This window comes from Lolium rigidum, chromosome 5, assembly GCF_022539505.1.
Source record: "Lolium rigidum isolate FL_2022 chromosome 5, APGP_CSIRO_Lrig_0.1, whole genome shotgun sequence".
In the NCBI taxonomy this organism is placed as follows: Eukaryota; Viridiplantae; Streptophyta; class Magnoliopsida; order Poales; family Poaceae; genus Lolium; species Lolium rigidum.
In genome coordinates, this window is record NC_061512.1 from 234,604,310 (window position 1) to 234,610,544 (window position 6,235).

Here is a 6,235-nt window from a genome sequence, read left to right on the forward strand (position 1 = left end):
TAAGGAGAAAGCTCGCATTTGGATTTCTCGCTTTTGATTATTCTCAACTTAGACATCCATACCGGGACAACATAGACAACGAGATAATGGACTCCTCTTTTAATGCTTTAAGCATTCAACAACAATTAATTCTTTTCTCATTAGAGATTTGAGGATGTTTGTCCAAAACTGAAACTTCCACCATGGATCATGGCTTTAGTTAGCGGCCCAATGTTCTTCTCTCACAATATGCATGCTCAAACCATTCAACTCGGTGTAGATCGCCCTTACTTCGGACAAGACGAACATGCATAGCAACTCACATGAAATTCAACAATGAAAAGTTGATGGCGTCCCCGATAAACATGGTTATCGCACAACAAGCAACTTAATAAGAGATAAAGTGCATAATTACATATTCAATACCACAATAGTTTTAAGCTATTTGTCCCATGAGCTATATATTGCAAAGGTGAATGATGGAATTTTAAAGGTAGCACTCAAGCAATTTACTTTGGAATGGCGGAAAATACCATGTAGTAGGTAGGTATGGTGGACACAAATGGCATAGTGGTTGGCTCAAGTATTTTGGATGCATGAGAAGTATTCCCTCTCGATACAAGGTTTAGGCTAGCAAGGCTTATTTGAAACAAACACAAGGATGAACCGGTGCAGCAAAACTCACATAAAAGACATATTGAAAACATTATAAGATTCTACACCGTCTTCCTTGTTGTTCAAACTCAATACTAGAAATTATCTAGACCTTAGAGAAACCAAATATGCAAACCAAATTTTAGCATGCTCTATGTATTTCTTCATTAATGGGTGCAAAGCATATGATGCAAGAGCTTAAACATGAGCACAACAATTGCCAAGTATCACATTACCCAAGACATTTATAGCAATTACTACATGTATCATTTTCCAATTCCAACCATATAACAATTTAACGAAGGAGAAACTTCGCCATGAATACTATGAGTAGAAACCAAGGACATACTTGTCCATATGCTACAGCGGAGCGTGTCTCTCTCCCATAAAGTGAATGCTAGGATCCATTTTATTCAAACAAAACAAAAAAAAAAAAAACAAACCGACGCTCCAAGAAAAAGCACATAAGATGTGATGGAATAAAAATATAGTTTCAGGGGAGGAACCTGATAATGTTGTCGATGAAGAAGGGGATGCCTTGGGCATCCCCAAGCTTAGACACTTGAGTCTTCTTGATATATGCAGGGGTGAACCACCGGGGCATCCCCAAGCTTAGAGCTTTCACTCTCCTTGATCATGTTGCATCATACTCCTCTCTTGACCCTTGAAAACTTCCTCCACACCAAACTCGAAACAACTCATTAGAGGGTTAGTGCACAATATAAATTGACATATTCAGAGGTGACACAATCATTCTTAACACTTCTGGACATTGCATAATGCTACTGGACATTAGTGGATCAAAGAAATTCATCCAACATAGCAAAAGAGGCAACGCGAAATAAAAGGCAGAATCTGTCAAAACAGAACAGTTCGTATTGACGAATTTTAAAATGGCAACAGACTTGCTCAAATGAAAATGCTCAAATTGAATGAAAGTTGCGTACATATCTGAGGATCATGCACGTAAATTGGCTTAATTTTCTGAGCTACCTACAGGGAGGTGGACCCAGATTCGTGACAGCAAAGAAATCTGGAACTGTGCAGTAATCCAAAGCTAGTACTTACTTTTCTATCAACGGCTTAACTTGGCACAACAAAACACAAAACTAAGATAAGGAGAGGTTGCTACAGTAGTAAACAACTTCCAAGACACAAAATAAAAACAAAGTACTGTAGGTAAAAACATGGGTTGTCTCCCATAAGCGCTTTTCTTTAACGCCTTTCAGCTAGGCGCAGAAAGTGTGCATCAAGTATTATCAAGGGGTGGTGCATCGTTATCATGAGCTCCCCCATCCATAGTGGTACTAAGGGCTTTGTCAATTTTAGGCCTATAATAATACTTCTTTGGTCTAGGCACTTTAGAGACATACATAAACTTTTGCTCCTTACCTACATAAGCTTTCTCCTTATATTTAAGAGAAGAAAATGTTGAACCCAAGGTTCCCATAGCTTTTTCAAGTTCGTCAATCCTATTGATTTGATCATCATGGACAGCATTAGTTTCTAGGACACTAATTCTTTCATCAATTCCTCCTAAGGATTTATCAAGTTCATCAGTTTTATCAAGTAATATTTCCAATTTAGCTTCAATACTTGGAAAATTTTTCTCTATGGTTTCCAATTTTTTCATAACATCTTCAAGAGAGATTTCAGCTTTAACTTTATCAACAGGGGGTGTTCCAAATAAACTCTCAATAATGCAACTAGCTTCTAATGCAGGAGTACTTAAGAAGTCACCTTTTGCGAGACTATCAAGAACATATCTATTCCAGCTAGAGATACCAACATAAAAATTCTCGAGTAAAATAATGGTGGAGTGTTTCTTAGTGCATCTATTATGGGCATCACTAATTCTATACCAAGCATCTCTCAAACATTCTCCCCCTCGTTGTTTAAATGTACGAACTTCAACTTCAGGGTTACTCATTTTAGTAGTAGTAAATAAAGCGAACTAGATAAAGTAAATGCAAGTAAACTAATTTTTTTGTGTTTTTGATATAGCAAACAAGATAGCAGATAAAGTAAAACTAGCAACTAATTTTTTTGTATTTTGATTTAGTGCAGCAAACAAAGTAGTAAATAAAACTAAGCAAGACAAAAACAAAGTAAAGAGATTGAGAAGTGGAGACTCCCCTTGCAGCGTGTCTTGATCTCCCCGAGCAACGGCGCCGGAAAAAGAGCTTGATGGCGTGTATTTCACACGTTCGTTGGGCAACCCCAAGAGGAAGGTATGATGCGCACAGCAGCAAGTTTTCCCTCGGAAAGAAACCAAGGTTTATCGAACCAGGAGGAGCCAAGAAGCACGTTGAAGGTTGATGGCGGCGGGATGTAGTGCGGCGCAACACCGGTGATTCCGGCGCCAACGTGGAACCTGCACAACACAACCAAAGTACTTTGCCCCAACGAAACAGGTGAGGTTGTCAATCTCACCGGCTTGCTGTAACAAAGGATTAACCATATTGTGTGGAAGATGATTGTTTGCGGAAAACGAGTAGAACAAGTATTGCGAGTAGGTTGTATTTCGGTAAAGAGAATTGGACCGGGGTCCACAGTTCACTAGAGGTGTCTCTCCCATAAGACAAACAGACATGTTGGGTGAACAAATTACGGTTGGGCAATTGACAAATAAAGAGAGCATGACCATGCACATACATATCATGATGAGTATAGTGAGATTTAATTGGGCATTACGACAAAGTACATAGACCGCCATCCAATCGCATCTATGCCTAAAAAGTCCACCTTCAGGTTATCATCCGAACCCCCTCCAGTATTAAGTTGCTAACAATAGACAATTGCATTAAGTATTGCGCGTAATGTAACTAGTGACTACATCCTTGAACATAGCACTAATGTTTTATCCCTAGTGGCAACAGCACATCCATAACCTTAGAGGTTCTTGTCACCCCTCCAGATTCATGGAGACATGAACCGACTATCGAGCATAAATACTCCCTCTTGGAGTTACTAGCATCAACTTGGCCAGAGCATCTACTAATAACGGAGAGCATGCAAGATCATAAACAACGCATAGATATAACTTTGATAATCAACATAACAAGTATTCTCTATTCATCGGATCCCAACAAACGCAACATATAGAATTACAGATAGATGATCTTGATCATGATAGGCAGCTCACAAGATCCGACAATGATAGCACAATGGGGAGAAGACAACCATCTAGCTACCGCTACGGACCCATAGTCCGGGGGTAGACTACTCACACATCACACCGGAGGCGACCATGGCGGCGTAGAGTCCTCCGGGAGATGATTCCCCTCTCCGGCAGGGTGCCGGAGGCGATCTCCTGGATCCCCCGAGATGGGATCGGCGGCGGCGGCGTCTCGCGGAAGGTTTTCCGTATCGTGGCTCTCGGTGCGGGGGTTTCGTCACGGAGGCTATTTGTAGGCGGAAGGGCAGGTCAAGAGGCGGCACGGGGGCCCCACACCACGGGGCCGCGTGGCCAAGGGGGGCCGCGCCGCCTAGGGTGTGGCCCCCTCGTCGCCCCTCTTCGTCTCTCCTTCGGACTTCCGGAAGCTTCGTGGAAAAGTAGGCCCCCGGGCTTTGATTTCGTCCAATACCGAGAATATTTCCTTACTAGGATTTCGAAACCAAAAACAGCGAGAAAACAACAAACTGGCACTTCGGCATCTTGTTAATAGGTTAGTTCCAGAAAATGCACGAATATGACATAAAGTGTGCATAAAACATGTAGATAACATCAATAATGTGGCATGGAACATAAGAAATTATCGATATGTCGGAGACGTATCAAGGCCAACGACACTTAATTGTACGTGCATCGAGCAGGCCAGGGGGTGCCTCGCGGTCCTCTAATTAAATTAAATGTGCCATGCATTAACCCTAAACCATATATATGTAACTAACCCTAGCTAGCTAATCAACCCTACTTAATTAAAACACATAACCCTAAACTATACTAGCTAGCTATAACCCGATCTAATAAAAACATGCTCTATATGTAGCAGCTAGCTAGCAAACCGTAGATTAACACCAATTAAAATATACATGGCCTATATCGATCATGTTGTATAACATATCCCTGACGAGATTCATTAATTAATTATATAATTATCGTGATAAATTAATTAACTTGAATTTTGACAAGTTCTCTCGAATGAAAACACATTTGATTAAGTTGCCTCATAATATATATATATATATAATTAGTGTGCATGCATGGCCTACAATGCATTCGTGCATATATTTTAATGTATATTTGAACATATTCTTGGGGATTTCAATCTCTCTCTCTCGATCATCTATATATCATTGGTGGCCCAAAAAACACACATATATACGCATGCACTTTATGCGTAAAGGCGCGGGTGCCTCGATCTAATAATGTGTGTGTGCACTCGATCGATGATCCCTAAACCTTAAACAACCCTAAAACCCTAAATCCCTAATCCCTAATCCCTAAACCCTAAACACCCTAAACACTAAACCCTAGACCCTAGACCCTAAACCCTAACCCTAACCCTAACCATCTGCCCTAGCTAACCCTAAACCCTAATTAAACCCTATGTATAGGCCAACGACACTTAATTAATTAAATTAATTAAATGCGCCATGCATTAACCCTAAACCATATATATGTAACTAACCCTAGCTAATCAACCCTACTTAATTAAAACACACATAACCCTAAACTATACTAGATATAACCCGATCTAATAAAAACATGCTCTATATATAGCAGCTAGCTAGCTAGCAAACCGTAGATTAACACCAATTAAAATATACATGGCCTATATCGATCATGTTGTATAACATATCCCTGACATTCATTAATTAATTATATAATTATCGTGATAAATTAATTAACTTGAATTTTGACAAGTTCTCTCGAATGAAAACACATTTGATTAAGTTGCCTCATAATATATATATATAATTAGTGTGCATGCATGGCCTACAATGCATTCGTGCATATATTTTAATGTATATTTGAACATATATATTCTTGGGGATTTCAATCTCGATCTCTCTCTCTCGATCATCTATATATCGTTGGTGGCCCAAAAACACACATATATACGCATGCACTTTATGCGTAAAGGCGCGGGTGCCTCTAATAATGTGTGTGCGCACTCGATCGATGATCCCTAAACCTTAAACTTAACAACCCCTAAAACCTTAAATCCCTAATCCCTAATAATCTCTAATCCCTAAACCCTAAACACCCTAAACACTAAACCCTAAACCCTAGACCCTAAACCCTAACCCTAACCCTAACCCTAACCCTAACCCTAAACCCTAGCTAACCCTAAACCCTAAACCCTAGACCCTAAACCACCCTAGACCCTAAACCCTAACCTAACCCTAACCCTAACCCTAAACCCTAGCTAACCCTAAACCCTAATTAAACCCTATGTATAGGCCAACGACACTTAATTGTGCATCGAGCAGGCCAGGGGGTGCCTCGCGGTCCTCTAATTAAATTAAATGTGCCATGCATTAACCCTAAACCATATATATGTAATAACTAACCCTAGCTAATCAACCCTACTTAATTAAAACACATAACCCTAAACTGTACTAGCTAGCTATAACCCGATCTAATAAAAACATG